Source organism: Sander lucioperca, chromosome 21 (genome assembly GCF_008315115.2).
Source record: "Sander lucioperca isolate FBNREF2018 chromosome 21, SLUC_FBN_1.2, whole genome shotgun sequence".
NCBI lineage: Eukaryota > Metazoa > Chordata > Actinopteri > Perciformes > Percidae > Sander > Sander lucioperca.
Genome location: NC_050193.1, coordinates 7,043,893 through 7,062,299, shown reverse-complemented (window position 1 = coordinate 7,062,299; position 18,407 = coordinate 7,043,893). Strand labels below are relative to the sequence as shown.

The 18,407-nt window shown below is 40.8% G+C and overlaps 1 long non-coding RNA gene across 2 annotated transcripts; it reads left to right on the top strand.

Moving 5' to 3' along the window:
- The first annotated feature begins 473 nt into the window (after nucleotides 1-473).
- Nucleotides 474-2,414, top strand: LOC116059479. 2 transcript variants are annotated; one of them, XR_004107314.2, is made up of 4 exons: nucleotides 474-554; nucleotides 1,491-1,970; nucleotides 2,095-2,240; nucleotides 2,373-2,414. It is a non-coding gene; the product is annotated as an uncharacterized LOC116059479 (long non-coding RNA). The 2 variants fall into 2 exon arrangements; XR_004896266.1 differs by having other exon boundaries at nucleotides 1,491-2,240.
- Nucleotides 2,415-18,407: the final 15,993 nt, after the last annotated feature.

Here is an 18,407-nt window from a genome sequence, read left to right as displayed (position 1 = left end):
CTTCAAACATTTGAAACAGATGTTCAGTGTTATCAATTTATTAAACAATAAATATAAATGTGTTCTAAAGGAAAGTGTTCTGATTATGAGAATTGCAATAATCTAGCCTGCTCATAACAAACACATGAATAAGTTTCTCTGAGTCAGTTTGGGAAAAAAAGCCTTAGAAATGTTTCTGAGCAACCTTGGTGATGCATCTGATATGATCCTTAAAGCTGAATTCACCATCCATGGTTACTACTAGGTTTTTGATCTGGTCACCTGTTTTTAGTGATCTGGACTCCAGGGTCCCGTGGACCAGCTGTACACAGTAAAAAATGGGGTGTTAATATTTCAGAGTAAAGTTATTTTAACCCAGATAGAGTATTTTCAACATTTTAGAGAGTAAAGTTGCTCTATCAGTAGAGTTAAGAGTGAGTGTAAAAATCTGCAGATACGCACTGACAATTTCAACTCTACAGCAGTGATAAATACCCGCCACTCTGCTGTACTGAAGTTTGGCACGTACATTGGTGGAGGAAGATTGCAAAGGAGTAGGTCACTGATATTGCTAGGTAAGTAACATCCCTGTGTTGTCAACACCAAACCGGTATTTTTTAACTTTACACAATTTTAGAGTTGTGCTGATGTTAGTTGAGGTCATATTACGAGTTCCATGCGGCGGTCCCCCTTGCAGTGAGCTCGTCATCAGCCAGCTAAATTAGCTTGTCAGTTCAGATGTTTGACAGCAATAACTGTTATATGATATGCCCGTGGAATATGTTGGATATTTTTGTGAATGGGTTGCTGTTTCATATGGCTAAAAATAGGTAACATTAACTTAATCAATTCGTTTGAAGGACACTACAGTTTGGCATGGTGATTGTGCTTGCCATGGGGTTAGCTAGCAATCAGTATCGGTAACTGTCTTTCTTTATGTGTTGCAATATTTTCACGAAGTTGGTCAGAATGGTAAATATGTAAAATAACGTTCGCTAACAACAAAACATTTATACAGATAGTATTGTTAGCTAACGTTATTGTTAGCTTCCCAGGCTTCCCTACACTAAGGTTAATCTGTTTTTTTATATACACTGGTAATGTTAGCATGCTTCTGATAGTTGCTAGCTGTTGGTGTCATAAAACGATAACTTAGATCACTGATTGCATGACGGGTTTGTTTAACATTGCTTAACCATTTTAACGGTTACAGTTCGAACTAAAATAGCTAATGAGCTAGCTAACTTTGGCACATAGTTATTTGGTAGCTAATGGGACAACGTGCCTCTAAACTTTAACTAGCCTACACCCATTTGCTGCAGAAAATAGTAGCCTAACGTTATATTCAACCAGTACAACTTTGTCTTCTTCAGCCTTTGTAATTGCAGTGTAACGTCTAAGTAATGCATAGTGCATTGCGTAGCACTACTGAGAGAAATGGATAGGTAGCTAACTCTTAGTTGAACCAGCCCTAAATGATGATTTTGAATATATATTTTCTTTGTTAACAGAGGCAAAATGCTGTTGCGTGTTCAGCTCGGGGAAGAGCAGAAATACGTCAAGTTGTCTGAGCTGACATTCAGTGCTTTCTTGAAAGAAGGTGGGTATATTAGGTTAAAGCAATATATATCACCCTAATGACAAAATAATACAGCATTAAGCTATTATCTTATGATATCTAGTTAGGTCCATAATCATTTCTGCTGTGCTTTATATTTTCAGTAACATAAAATCAGGTGTAGATCCTTGTCTTTTATCATTTTGTGAATACATGAGGCAAACTTAAATATGACCTTGGATTCTTGTGAGAAGGGAATGCATGTTTTTTGTGTTTTTTTAAACAGTGTGTCTAAAATTCAACATACCAGAAAGCAGACAGCCAGACATTAAGGTGTATGACCAGTCTGACACAGAAGTTGACTCAGATGTTTTTGAAGAAATAGTGAAGGAGTCACCTGGAACTTTCAGAATCATGCTGGGCAATGGACTTGGTATTCATTCAGACAATTCACAAATTAGTTTGTTTAGTTTAAAGAATGAGAACATTTATTGTCTTAAAAATAACAGTTTCTTGTAATATGTTTCTATGTTTTGCACAAATTTCATAATGAACAGATACTTCTCAATCATCATCATGCTCGGGTACATCTGATGACACCGTCATTCTGAATTTCACTGTGTGTGACCATGTTGAAGAAGTAGCTGCTGGCGAAGGAAGCCAGCCTAAAAGGCCATGCCACATAAACTATGAGGCAAAAGCGGTAAGTGGTCAACTTGCTGTTAAGTCCAATCTGAATGTTGTTTCATCATGGGAAGTGTTCTTAAGATAACTATTTTTTCAGCATTACATATGGTTTTACAATTACGGAAAGCACATTTTATTCCACCTATAGTTGATTGAAAAAATCCTAACATCAAAGCCTGGTGGTGAACGCGAACCAACTTGTACCCACCACAGAACTCTTGGATTTGATGCGCAATGCTGAGTCAGCTGCTGAAGTTGAGAATGGTATGAATGAACTGTTTTACTTTTTATTATGTAGGTGTGCAGTATACATTTCCGTAATGGTGCAAGTTGTCAATTTGAATGTTATGCTATGGCATAATGTTAACCAGGTTTTTATTTACTTATTTGTAGGCTGGGACAGTGACATGTCTGCCATCTTGCTGCTGCTACATTTGCTACCACCATCTGCACAAGGTAGGCCGGGAAGGATGTCTGCATATCAAGCTGTAGATCAGCTCATCAGATTTCAAAAGGTATGCTTAACAGTTGTTTAAAATATATCTTCCATCACGTCAATCTTGTGCACAGTTTGAGGTGATCTGATCTATTGTCAGAGATTAGTCACCAAAACAATTCTGTTGAATGTGTTTTGTTGTAGGTTGGAACCAGTGTGCAGCAGCATCTAGACAACATCACCCAAAGCAGTCAGCCCTACCTTCTCGCCCAGGGATCCACACAGAGCAGCATTCACTCCTACTTCATTGTGGTTGACAAGCATGCAGTTCCATGCAAGGCAACAGGTTCAGTAGGAGCTTTTGACGAAGTCTTTAAAGCCCATTACGTCTTTGGTACGTCATACAGTTCTTCCTTGAGCAGCTTTTTCACTTTTGTGCAAACAACCATCTATAACATCGACATGGGGGAAACAAAGAGTTGCGAGCAAGAATGGTGCGTTGAGATAAAACTATGAAGTGTTTTCTTTGCAAAAGTGACCATGGAAGTCCAAACAACCTTGTTAAGCACCTTAAGGTAATTCATGGGCTATGTACAGGCAGGACTCTTTTTCTGAAATGTGGTCAAGAAGGATGCTCACGTTCTTTTGGTAGCTTTTCTGGTTTTAGAAAGCATCTTAATAAGTGCCATGGAAGCAGTTTAGTTGATTCTGTAGAAGATGATCTTTCATATCCTCAAAGTACCGTCAACACAAGTAATGTTTCTCACGTTGAAGTGTCGACTGAATGTTTAGAGGCTGAGTCAGAGTTACTTTCGCCATACATTGTAAGTAGTTGTGCAGCTGTAATTTCTGATCAGCAGGTGTTGGCCAAAGTACAGTGAATTCTGTAGTGAATTCCATGGAAGAGATCGTTCAAGATATCCATCAGCATGCTAAAGAGACAGTGATAAAGCATGTATTTAGTAATGAAAGAGAAACCGAAATGTGCAAGAAAGTTGAGGCGTGTTTTGAGGGGTTAGAGAATCCTTTCACAATTCTAAATTCGGAATACAAGCGATCAAAATGTATGACTGCCAAGTGGGAAATAGTAGAACCAGTTGAATGTGTGATTGGTTCAAGATTTGACACAAGACGAAATAAAAAGACTGGAACATATGATCAGGTAGTAGTTCAAGATAAATTCATGTATATTCCAATTTTATCTACACTGCAGTCAATATTTAAAAGTCAGTATGTTGCAGAAATGTTGCAAAGCTCAGCTACCAGCAACTCTAGACAGAGATATTTGGGATGGATCTTTTTTTAAAAGTCACCCCCTGTTCTCAACTGAGAAGCAGACAATACAGGTCCAGATGTTCTATGATGATTTTGAGGTCGCCAACCCTCTGGGTTCTAAGCAAGGTATTCATAAATTGGGTGGAGTATATTTTACTTTAAGAAACTTCTCTCCAAAATGGAATTCTTTTTTGGCTAACATACACCTGTGCGCCTTATTTCATACTCAAGATGTTAAACGGTATGGTTTTAGTGAAATTTTTGCTCCCATTGTTCGAGACATTAAAGTGTTAGAGAGTGATGGTATTGAGATTCCATTATACAGTGGTTATGTACGTGGCACTGTAGTACAGGTAACAGGTGATAATTTGGGTTTGCATAGTTTGTTTGGTCTGGTGGAGTCTTTCAGTGCAAGGTACTGTTGCAGGTTCTGTTTAGCGGAAAAGGAGGACTTTCAAACAGAATTCTCTGAAGATTCTTCCAAAATAGTTTTACGCACCAAAGATATGCACACTGCTCACTGTCAAGAAATGGCTTGTAATCCATCCCTTCCATATGTTTTTGGTGTGAAAAGGTCATGCATATTAAATTCATTGATGTATTTTCACACAACTGAGAACTTCTCAGTTGATGTGATGCATGATGTGTTAGAAGGGGTGGGCCAGTACGAATTGAAGTTATTATTTCTGTATTTGAAGGAAAAACATGTTACATCAGGAGAATTACATTCAAGAATACAAAGTTTTGATTATGGTTTCATGGAGAGAAACAATAGGCCTGTGGCTGTTAATTTAGGTGAAGGATCTAATGATCTGGGACTGAATGCAGTTCAGTCCTGGTGCTTACTTAGGAATGTACCTCTTATCTTTGGAGATTTGGTAACTTCTACTGACGAACACTGGGGCCTGCTTCTTTTATTACTTCAAATAATTAACATTATATTCTCGCCCATGTTATCTCAAGGTCTATGTGTATATTTAAAACATTTAATTGTGGATCACCATACACTGTTTAAGAAGTTGTATCCTCAGAAAAAACTTTTACCAAAGCACCATTTTCTTATCCACTATCCCCGCTGCATCCAGAAAATAGGGCCTGTACTTCATAGTTGGTGTATGAGGTATGAAGGCAAACATAATTTTTTCAAAAAACAACTTAAATCGTTTAAAAATATTACCAAAACGCTGGCAAAAAAGCATCAGAATCATATGGCATATAGTTGGCGAAGTTCAACAACTTTTAGTCGGTTAGATATTGGTCCAGGAAAAATGGTGGCTTTAAATATGGTAAAAGGAGGTTCTGGAATTGCTATGGCAATGCAAGTGCCCAGTAGCATTCAGGTTATGAAGGTTAATTGGGCTAAACATAATGGGTTTGTTTATCGCCCACACTTGGTTATCTGTGGCAAAGTTGAATCTGAAGTGCCCTTGTTTTATCAGATTGAGTCAGTTCTGATAATGTGTGAAAAACTGTTGCTACTCACAGTGCCTTTAGTTACAGTAACTTTTCAAGAACATTTCCATGCATATGAGGTGATCAGATCAAAGCATGATTTAGTTTGTTTTCATGTCGACAACCTGCACTACCCTAGGCCTTTTGACATACAAATGTCATATGGAGGAAATGACACAGCTCTCCTTGTTGTGCCATATTGCTTTCTCTGGTGAACATTTTTTTGATGTTATACTTCTCTGTCATAGACAAGGCAATGGGTTTGCAATGTAAATTCACTGACATTGAAATAATTTTTTTTTTTTCAATAAATGTGGGTGCTGTCATCTTGTTATTGTGCTTGATTTCATTTGATAGTATAGCTAGTTATGTAATTCAGTAACACTGCATCATATGATTTATATTGAAGAAAAAAAATCACTGTAGAGAGATGAAAAGTAAATATCATACACTTTAAAGTGTCATTTTTTTAAAGTAAAATTGTAGTTAAATTAACTCTATACAGTGTAATCATATTACTCTTAACAGTGTGATTAAACTACAGTGTTAAATATTTTTACACATTTCATTGTTATTTTTTACACAATATTGAGTAGAATTAACTCTAAATATTTGACACTGACCAAAGAGTGAATTTTACACTGATTTCGAGTGGGACCAAATGTTATCTGAAACAGAGTTAAATTCAACTCGATAGGAGTTAAATTAACACTTCTGTTTTTACTGTGTATGTGGGCTTTTGCACCCATAACCAAAATCTCAGTTTTCTCCCTGTTTAGCTGAAGGAAGTTTGCTGCCATCCAGTCATTGATTTCTTCCAATAAGCTGACTAGGGAGTTTATGGGTTGGAAGTTGTCAATGGATAATAGGATGAAAAGATGTGTGTCATCAGCATAATTATGTCTGCTGATAATGTAGCCAAGGTGAAGCATAATAGGTGAAATAAAAGAAGACCCAGGATGGAGCCCTGTGGGAACCCACACACAACGTTGTGACTGTTGGAATGAAAGTCCCCAAGTGTGACAGCACTGCGCTAACCCACGAATAAGTTCACTAGTAACGTTAACGTTAGCTGTATAGATAGACGATTAATCTAATACTAATTTCGCCAGCTAGCACACCCCGCTCTGCCTGCCTCACTCCCCTGGCACAAAGAGACTTCATTCGGGATGATAGCTGACAACACAGCCGGGACATGTAGCAATAGCTAGTTACCGTAGGTGCCGTGTGCTTACGACGCTAACGGCAGTTTAATGAAGCATTGGGAAACAGAATAGCAGACCCAGGCATCCTAGTCACAACATCGGCCATCCATAATGTTAGCTACCGGTGTTTGTACTGTAAATCTCCCCCCTGCCGAATTTCTCCCCCCTTCGCGTTTAGCTGTCTTTACAGTTAGCTAGCTAAATTAACCCGACAAAAGGTGGGTTAAGCAACAAAACGAATAGTTAAGATTATAGAAAAGTAAAGGGGGAGATCTGGTAGCTGTGAGATGTTCTCATGCTGCTGACAACAGCAATCGAACATCATCGCCGTCGCGGAGAGTCCCCCTGCAATCCCCACCCACACCCGTCTCTCAGCCTCGTTGAGTAGCTAGCTAGCTAGCGTTACAACAAACCCCGTCCGCCCGGTAAAATCCAAAAGGTGACGTTGGCATGTGAAATATACTGTGATAGTGTGGTTTTAGCTGCTGGCTAATCATTAGCCAGCAGCTAAAACCTGCTAACGTTAGCCACTAATGTTAACTTGCTGGCTCACTAGCTAACTGGTCAGCTAGCTGCCAATACAGATTGAATCAAGAAAAACATAATTATGTTGGGGAAACTGCAGCTATTTTATTAGCATGACATGAATAAACGTTACTAGACGTAACGTGAATAAACTTGAATGGGTAAACTCATCCATGAACAGATGCATTCTAATCAACGATAGCGTTGATTAGCAATAAAAACTCCCATAATTCCACGCAACTTCCCAACGTCATCAAACGTCTGTTTACTTTACCATCCATTGTTTTGGTTGAGAGACCCCTAGCAGCAGAAAGTTACACATTGTACGTTTAATGTATTTAAATGGGAAGCATGTTTCGTAAATCACAGCACGACAACGGTAGGGAGTAGTATGAAAAGCAAAAAATCCCCGTAGGGAGGTTGGTCGGGGTGGTGGATGGGTCAAACAATACAGGACTTTCACCCCAGAGACCGGGGATCGCGTCCCCGTGTGGCAGTTCCTTTCAGCGTTATTCTCTTCCTAACCACCGTTGTTGTCGGTGTATCTTGCGTGTGACGGTACCTTTCCCAGTTCTTCTTTTCCTAACCTCAACCGTCGTTGCGTGCCACAGAGACCGCAGATCGTGTCCCTGCACCCGGGGATCGCGTCCCCATGTGGCAGTCCGTCCCGTTGTTGTTTAATTTCCCCGTTGTGGCCACGTGTGGCGGTCCGTCCTTTTGTTGTCGCCGGCGTGTGTCGTTGAATTTCCCCGTTGTGGCGTTTAATTTCCCTGTTGTTGCGTCTCCCAGAGCAGCCCAGTGTCATGGCGGTTCGTGAAATGGTTTGATTGATTGATTGATTTTATTTGACCACTTAAATATAAAAATATGAAACAGTAATGGTAACGTTCGAAAATCGTGACCTGTACACAAAATAAACAAGAAAATCGTGACCTGTACACACATTAATAAATCAAAATAACATGAATATTTACAAACTGGCGTGAGACCGGGTTGAATAGGCATACATAGAACCTCAAAGTGCCATTGACAACTCTTTCCTATGCAAATCTCACAATTTGAAGCTGCTGCTGAAAACGGGCGAATCTCAACCAAGCTAAAAGTTGACGTCAACTCCTCAACTCCTACCTTATTTGGCTCTACCTTCTGTCTTTGTAACGCCCCAAAATTTACATAGGCCACTGACTGATCTGAGGTCAGTTAGTCTTCTGAATAGGTCGCGCAGATCTCAGAAATTTTATACATTGTTCGTCTGCTATTTCATTACTAAATTCACTTCTGAGACTTTTTTATGCGAGAAATCAACTATGTAGAGCTCAAATATGGGCCATTTTACTAAAATTGATGGCTAATTGCAAATTTTGTATGACTGTGTCAGACTTCAGGAGCTCCACAATCTTTCGTGACAGGCGGCAACTGCCGGCTGGGTTTGATGCCTTCCCGGTCGGCCTCTCCCCCTTCACAGACCCGCTATATGAGCTGGAGCTCTGTTAGGATCTCACACACGAGCTGCGCTGGGTACTTTAGAAAGAATAAAGTTTGGAAGTTTTTCAAGGATATTGAAAATGAACCACGGTCGTAAATGCAGTGTTCCAGGCTGTAAAACAGAATACTGTCCCAGAGAAGTGTTTAGAACGAGTATATCAGACAATGGAGCGGGAGTTGTCGATCTAACGCAGCGGCGCAGAGGACATGCCTGCAGGGCTTCACTCTCCGCTACATTTCCCTGCGCTGACTAGCTACAGGGTGAGTTGTGATTCCTTTGTGGAGGTTTTTTATGTCCCAAGGGTAACGTTACAACAACACTAGTTGTAATGAAAGTCTCGAAACTTCTCTCTCGGCTGTTTTAGCCGCGCTGCAGCCGCTGCCCGGGCATATCTGGGCATGTCTGTACTTTTGGAAGTCTGTCGGTAACAATGTGTCTGTGTGTGTGTGTGTGTGTGTGTGTGTGTGTGTGTGTGTGTGTGTGTGTGTGTGTGTGTGTGTATGTGTGTGTGTGTGTGTGTGTGTGCGCGTGAGCAGCGCTGTGTGTGTGTGTGTGTGTGTGTGTGTGTGTGTGTGTGTCTCTGTGTGTGTGTGTGTCTGTGTCTGTCTCGTCAGAGCTCCTGAAGTCCGACACATCTTACCAAATTTGCAATTAGCCATCAATTTTCGTAGAACAGCCCATATTTGAGCTTTACATAGTTTATTTCTCGCATAACATTGCAGTGTCTGAAATATGAGACCTGCTGTCTCGTTTCCAATGTATGTGTATGTGCTTCACTCAACCAATCAGCGTGCAGCTCATCTAAATATTCATGACCATACCATATTTGGAAGAAGAGCTGTCGTTCCAAATAGCGCCATATTCGCAGGGTATTCACAGACCCATAGAAAAGCACCTGGGCCATTTTCAGCCCAACCAATGTTACATACCCTATTAGGAGACCTTAACGAACAGTGTGAAATACCCTACATAACCATTCTATCATCCCTTTAAGACAATCTGATGTTTATTAAAAGCAATATAGGTTTGATATTACTGATCCAGTGCATCTGATTGGTGTCACTAATTTGCATGAAAATCTGTAGAATCCTAATATAAACACAACATTACACGAAACACAGAAAGAGAATCATGCAGACCAGTTAAAAAGAGAGACACAGGAAGAAGGGTTGCAGGTATTCATGACATCAAGGGAACAATAATTACATTACATGTCATTTAGCTGACGCTTTTATCCAAAGCGACTTACAATTGCTATATATATATATATATATATATATATATATATATATATATATATATATATATATATATATATGTATATATATATATATATATATATATATATATATATATATATATATATATATATATATATATTTGAGGTCACACGCCTCTGGAGCAACTAGGGGTTAAGTGTCTTGCTCAGGGACACATTGGTTGATGTATCGCCGTGGGAATCGAACCCGGATCTCCCACACCACCCTAATAATGAGTGACAATGAGAACATGCACTGTATCTCAGGGAAAACAAAGGAGACAGGAAAGATGAGGCAAGATTGGTTAAAATGAGGAAAATAAAAATGGCTGCAATAACTGACCACTGACTCTAGACCACAGTCAATATATCTAAGTGGGTTTTAGCTGTGCTGCGACAGAAGAAATGCTCCAGCATGCCCACAATGTGCGCACACACACACACACACACACACACACACACACACACACACACACACACACACACCAAAACAAACAAGCTTAGAATTGGTTTAATTCCACCAGCTGGGTTTGAATGTGAGAATAGAAAGTGACATTATACACACAGTGCTACGGTTTCGCGCCTGCCTGCAGCTTCATTGGGTAGGTGGGGGCAGCAAGGTTGCAGGCTGCAATATTAAACCATCAATCACCCCCCAAATTAGGCATTTTACATCACACAAGCACTTACAGCTCTCTCTCCCTCTCCCACAGGTGGGGTCCAAGCCAGTGGAAAAGAGATTACATCACAAAAACAATGATGGTGCAGCAAGACCCATGAATACATTACACCATTATATACACGCGGAGCATGGGCGGAAGGTGGCAACAAAATAATAAATCATAATGAATAATATCAAATCAACTAGTTATTCCTTTACTCTGAGGTACATGAAGAATGCATATAGGTAGGAATTTCAGTACCGTAACTAGCTTAAACTAATCATAGAAAATTGGAACAAGTGATTTGCATTAACAGTCGCTCACAGTAGCTCATATTTGATTCATAACACAATGCATTTTTTGTCTTGTGCCCATGTTAAACACAGCAAACAGCTCATTTCAAATCACCCATGGTGGAAGAGACAGCGTCGTGCCCACTCTGCCATTTCTCATGTTTTGATTATTAAAAAACATCTTGGTTATCAATGAGCCAGGAATCCATTAATAAGCACAAGCAAAGAGAGCAATAGAAGGCATAGGATGGGGAAAGACGAGGTTAAAGTAGAAGCGAAGGAGTAGGCCTGTTGCGATAGTCAATAAATCAATTAATCGCACGATAAAAAAAATGAGCTCGATAATTTTTCCGGACGCGATAATTTCCATTTGCATGCTTGTTTGTTTTCCTTGTCTCTCTCTCTCTCTCTCTCTCTCTACCAAAGAGACTGGATGACCACTCTCGGTTCCTTAGCGTAACGAGGAGTGAACCCTCTTGTCAGTCGCATGGTCTTTGTGTGGGGAGGCGGGACTCCTGGCGGAGAGAGAGAGAGAGAGAGAGAGAGAGAGAGAGAGAGAGAGAGAGAGAGAGAGAGAGAGACAGAGAGAGACAGAGAAAATGCTAGTTGAAAGTTGGAGCAGCGTTTTCTGCATCACTTTGCAGTTAAGGTGCCATCAAAAAAAAAAAAGTATATGAGCGATATCCGCTGTGTTACTCGGCATCCTGTTTTCTCCCTTTCATTCCAAAGCACACAGTTGACAACCTGCAGTTGGAGGCGGTGGAGACAGGCTCGGACATACACGTCGCTGTGGACTATGTCTCACAAGCGGTTTCAGGAAAGTGACGCCAGTGTTTGTGTGTGTGTGCCAGTGTTTGTGTGCCAGTGTTTGTGTGTGTGTGTGTGTGTGTGTGTGGCCCGCCCCCGCGAAGCTCCGACCTGCAGACAGCAGAGGAGCAGAAGAAAGTAGCTGTACCTTCACCAAAATGAAGACTGAAAAACAGAACTATTTTAGTACAAACATTCACTCGCCATGTGGCAGATAGCCACATAGATATAGATAAGTTATTAATTATATATTATTTAAATTTAATATTTAGTGTTTAATAGATAATTGTTAAATGTAGTACAGAGTCTGTAGTCTATCGTACAAACACTCGACGAATGCTGCAAACATTTGACAGCCAGTACGAATTGCCTGGGACAACATACGTGTCACAAACGGCAATTCTACAACTGTACAACAGCGTGAAAGACAACATACTAAAGGAGATCAAAGACATATTGTGGATATTTAAAATGTCTTCCAGTTCCAGTGTTAAATATTCCTTAGAAATAAAAGTTTATTGATCTTTGAAAAGGTGCACCTGCATTATTATGCCATTATCATTATATTAGATGAAAATGGTCTCAGAACGACAATATTATCGTTTATCGCAATAATTTCTGGGACAATTTATCGTCCAGCAAAATTTGTTATCGTGACAGGCCTACGAAGGAGAAGGAAGAAAATGTGAGGGGAAAAGACAGAAAGGCATAGAGAGGATGGAGGTAAATGAAGCATGAAGTTGCATTTATCCCAATTAGCTACTGCAGGGGTCTTGGGTGAAAAGGAAGAGTGTCCACCCCCATTAACAGTGTTTACTGACATGCCTGCTGATTACAAGCTGGGGAGAGAAACTGATTGCACAGCTCTCCTCTCTTTGCAAATATGAAAAAGAAACGTGCAAACACTCAGGCCATATACAGATAGACACACAACCATAGCAAACCCAGAATTTCCAGAAACCCAGTTTCTTATTCATCCTCTTTCCTCTCACCACCCTACCTCTCTCTGTGATTCCTATATTCTCTCTCAATATGCCAGTGTGCAAAAGGTAGATTTCATATGTCCCTTTTGTGAGTCCCCTCAATTCTCATCTTCCTCGTCTGTCGCTCGGTGTTGTGTGGTGGTGATAATGGAAGTAATTACACTGGCTTCATGTGTGTTCCGCAGCACAGTGGCAGCAGCACAGGCAGGCTGTGGCACCATGACGCCCGTTGCCCAGCCTCATCCACACCCACTCTGGAGAATCACCGTTGAAGGGCCTGCACACTGTTGCATGGAAACACAGACCCCAGGGAATAAAATTGTGTTGGCTTATGAGGTGACAGAAAGCCTATGGATATATTTTGTGCTATAGTCTTTACTTCCTATTCATTCTGCAAGTATTTCACCAAGCTTGAATATGGTATGTGGTTTCAGTGGGATTTGATGGAATCTAGTTTTATGGCATTGCTGAGATAATACTGTTCAACATACTGCTGAACTTCTGACCCTCCAATACAAAACGATATAACCTCTGTAGCGCAGGATTGCACTTGATACAAGGGAATAGAAGAGCAGACAATATGAGCATGGAGGAAATGTGAGTTCCTCTTGAAGAGGGGGAAGGACAAGGAAATGGAAATGCAGAGCAGCATATCTCAACAAAACCAGAGAGGAAGAGAAAGAGAATGTGCATTTGGCAGAACTAAAGGCCTTGGGAGGTGAAAAAGGAGGATAAATAATAAATACAAAATACTTGTTGGCTAAATGAAAACATGAAAAAGAGACATTTCATTCACTGACTTCAAGATTTAAGGATCTTTTTTATCTTTTTTATCATAGGCAAACGTTCTGCATTTTATATCACAAATGAGTTAAGACAAATAGGTGAGTAGAATGCACCTGGAGGATTATTCAGAAAAACAACAAGCACAATTCGACAGTTAGAAACCAAGCTTTTATGCCTCTCCACGCAGCAGAGAAAAAAGTCACGTCTGTGTACAAAGAAGGGCACAAAGAGAAGCAGAGGACCAAGTAGAGTTGACCTCGCCTCCTTCTCTTTCATTGCCTCCCTCACTACCCTCTTCTATGGGTCTGACCTCTCTCAGACCCTCTGTCAGCTCCAAGCCTTGATCTCCAGCCTATCTGAAGAGAGACACCTAGTGGTGCAAACCAAACCTTCTACCCCTCGACATGGACAATGCTCTCTATCCTTATGCTAAGTTCACTTAACTGCACATCATTGTTACACATTCTCTTCTCTTAAAAAAGGCATGTTAATCAAATTGAACCACTAATTACAGCAATTATTGGCGTGATTTGCACACCGCTCGCTATCAGCCTGAAGCACCTCTCCCAAAGAATGAGGTGGTTTGTTTTGGTGGTGGTGGTGGTGGGTGTGTGTGTGTGTGTGTGTGTGTGTGGGCTGTTTAGGTTGTTTATGGATGAGGTGGTGGCTGCTTGGTGTGGTGGTATATAGGAGGAACGAGACTCATATTACATGACCAAGGATGATTAAAAGCCACCCTTCAGGTAGGCGGTGTAATTACAAATCAATTAAATTCAGGATGCAAAAAAAGACTGCTTTTGAAGGAGCCTGATAATGGCAGTGCTCAAAAGTTTTTTTCAAAACATTTTCTTTTACCTTATTGTATTCTGTGAGTAAACAGACATGATTTCTGGTGTTTTAGGTATCAGCCTTAAAAAATGTGGAAAAGTCTGCACCAACACCATGGATAGCCAAGTGAAATTAAAAACACATTACATCACATTAACTGCAGGAAACTGAGAATTAATCAATCACACCTCTCAAGCTGGTAGAGGGTCTCTTGAGGGGTTAATACAACTGTTAAAATGAATGTGACAGGTTGCATACAGCATGTCATTATTCTCCTCAAGAGGGAGTAGACATGACAATTATGATCGGACAGTACCTTTAAAATACCTGTCTCACCTTATAGGTCTGACACTAAATCAGCTGACACATGACTACACTCCCTTCCAGTCAGAAATCAGTTGAATCATGAAGCTCTTGAAAAGCTGATCTGCCATGACTGCTCAATGGGCTTCTCTGATAAAGCCAGACAAGGTGGTATTACACTAGCGAGCCCCAATCAGAGAGGCTGCATCGATCTATCATGGTGTTATCTGCAGAAGAGGTGTATTACCTGGGGGCCCAGACAGCCCTGGGCATGCGTGGATGTATGGGTCTGATAGCTGAGCTGGCTGTCATCTCTCTGGTCTGATTAATGAGCAGCTCGGCCCAGTGTTTAATGTGTTTAATATGGGCCGCTGACGAGGGCGTCACACTGACGGAACCCACCCGTCTCTCTGACTGATGAAGTCACCTGCAGCTCTCACTCTCTTTTTCTCAGATACAGTAAAATAGAAACACATACACAGACTGTGAAAACCTGCCTTTCACTGCATAATCTCTGCCCTGTTTACCAACATGCAAGTAACCTTTAAGGAGCCTCACTGACTGTCTGTCAGTGATGTGTGTATACTTTCATAATCCCAGTCACAGTACCTAGAACATTGCCTGCACAGAATAACATCTCATCTTTTTCAAAATAGACTGATGTAAAGGTATTAAATTCATAGACAGCTGAATACATAGTTATAGACAATGCAGACTGCTCACGACTCTGCTGTGACCCTGTTTTTGTGGTGAATGGGAGAGGAAAATTAGGGCCAAACGGGGAGCTCGGCCAAACGGGGAGAGTCGGAGCTCTCTAATGGAAGATACGTACACCTTTATGTGTGAAAAGATTCAGGTTCTCTTGCTCTGTGTAATGAAACAGCTAATGTTCTTGTACCTTCTTTGCCCAGTAATCAAACTCTCCTCTTCCCCCCTCCCCCTCCTCCATGATATGTCTATTACTTTCAGCTTGCCTCACTCTCTTTTTCTTTATTTCAGCTCTTCTACTCCCACCTGTTAATTTTCACTTCTTTCTGCCTCTCTCTGCTGCCTTCCCACTCCTTCCCATCACATTTCTATATCTCTCTTCTCATCTATCACCTCCTCTGCAATGTTCTCATTTAATCATCCCCTCAAGAAATATATTCACCTCCAACAACTGGGCTCCTATTAGATCATATACTCTGTTGTTACAGCTGTTATCATGGCCAAATCCTGTCCTCTCGGGGTGGCCAGGGGCTGTCATGTTAACAGTCTACTTCAGGAAATGCACCTAGGAAGTAACCTATTTAACGGATAATGGCAGGCATGTCCACACTTGGTGAAAGTGGTAGTTGCTTTGCTCACAGCAACATGTGCAAGACAGGCACAGATGTGTTGATGCCACAACGTTAACCCATCCCCTGGTGCTTTACCTACACACTATGTCAGTTTTGGCCTCGACAAGAATATTCTCTAACACTTTTTTTTCTGGGAAGCAGTAACATTTCATTTAACATGTTCAGAGAGGTACCATCTACAGGACTCAAGTGTTAAGTGCTTGTTGAGTCACTATTACATGTGTGGGTTGGATTGAAAATGTCATTTTCCAGTCCAGAGTCCAATGTGGAGCAGCACAGTATGAGCTATGCTCCCATAGGGAGTCTCCAGCTCTCCATGAGGCAGGTACAGATCAAGCCGGGGAGGTGCACTCAGTCCCTCCAGACGGGAGTAATGAAATATCAGCTCTCTGAGAGGCTTGTTCTGCCTTCAGGGTGGATAGCTAAGGCCCAGTTTAAGTTTACATTATGGACAGAATCCTAATGACTCCTGGCCCCGTCCTCCTACCGTGGGCTTTGCCGTTTTTAATATATATGTATCTGCTTTTTAATTATCTTCATGTCATGTTACACTTCCTTTGCACCGCCTGTGAGAGGAAAGACAGGCAAAGCGTGGCTGCTACCCCTACTGCAACCTTCCCTGCTCTAGTCACCCGAATCCCATCTGCGCATTTATTCACACATACACAATTTTCACGAAAGCACACACAGGCAGTGGAAATAGAAACAAATGCACACTTTCATGTGAGCATACAACCACGCACACTTGCATATGCAAGAGTAGAGGAACATATGCAAATCAAATAAATATCTATTGTAGTTTATGCATAGTAGAAAACCTGATGAACATAAGACAGGCACATCAGGCGTGTGCAGTGAACATGAACAAGGACATAATCTAGACAGAGGAAAGAAATAAAAATCACAAGATTCAAACATTACTGTACCTACTGCTTGCTAGCAGTGGCAAATGCAGATTGTAAAAAAGGGACTAGGTTTTGTAATACATCTATTTGGCTAAATCGAGTATAAAAGCACACAGCATGTAGATACGGTATGGTGCAATGTAAAGACTGTTTTCAGCTCTCAGTTCCCAGGTGATGTATCATAACAATAATCACTGTCAGGTCTAGAATGAAGGTGTTTCTTTCAGAGAGGGTGATGAAGGCAGAACTGTGGTAATTATGCAGCCGTAATGGAGTTGGTGCCTAGTGAGAGTCTAATGAGCTCACTGAAGTCTACCATTGAGAATTGATTTCTGGGAAGAAGAAAAAAAGCAGTTGTGCTTGCAGGAGAGGGCCAGTGGAGGTGAGCTTGTCTCTATTGTTGTGCACTTAATTGACAGGGAACCAACATGCACTGAAATTCCCCAAGAGCAATTAATAATAATGAAAGGCACTCACATTTTTATATGTGGAATATCCTGATCTGAAGCCTCCATTCTATTGTCACCTGTTGGGAGGACGATGTCCGATCACAGTCTTTATAGTGTGTGTGTGTGTGTGTGTGTGTGTGTGCTTTGCCTTAATGTATAAAATAAGATAAAAGTGTCCATATCAGCAGGGGAAATTGAGATGTCTTTCCTGGGCTGGCAGAGCTGTCACAGACTTACTGCAGAAGAGGATGAAAAGAGAAGCACTTAACCCTGAAAGCAATTAAGATTAATCTGACCTCTTTGTGCTGCCCAAAGACGTGGCAGTAGACACATGTATTTTGCTGTGTGTGTGTGTGTGTGTGTGTGTGTGTGTGTGTGTGTGTGTGTGTGTGTATATATATATATATATATATATATATATATATATACACACACACATATACACACACATGTTGTACATGTTCAGGCTGGGACATGTTTGTGTTGTCTTTTTCACCCTCCCAAAAAAACAGACGAGTCTATATTAGTATGGCGAACAAGCTCCCTTTCAACACATCCGCCATCCACAGACAAAGCTTTCAGACTCAATTTTCACACATACTTCACTCGATGAGTGCTCTCTCAGCTTTTTACACTTTTCCTTCATTACCAGTCTTTTCTTTTTGCCTCTCGCTTGTCCTGTCTCATCATCTCTCTCACCGATAATGTTAATCCAATTAACTTACAATTACAGTAAGAGAAATGAAAATATTTATTTTAATTAAGAAAACTAAGTTATGAAGGGACTGACTCGGGTGGCAGTGACCATATGGACACTGGTGATACAATTCTGGCGAGTAGGCTGGTAACAGATGCCGCAGACCAGTTTATTTTCCCTGGAAGCAGGGATTCAAAGTAAACTTATTCTTGTGAGGGAATTGTTTAATTTTGAGAGACAATGTTTTAGTGGAAGAATTATTTCGCTTTGGTAGGAAAAACAGGTGTTGAGTGCCCAAATGGGACATAGTCCATGAGTCCCTTCATAGTTGTTTATTAAATCAACTAACTTTGTTTGTCTTCTTGAACTAATATGGGCATATAAAAGTGGGAGTTATATTGAGCCTCGTAATAGTTTTCAGCTACCAATGCTTATAAATTAATCCCAGATGACGTGTTTTGGGGTGAACGTGAAGCTTAGGAAGTATTTTAGT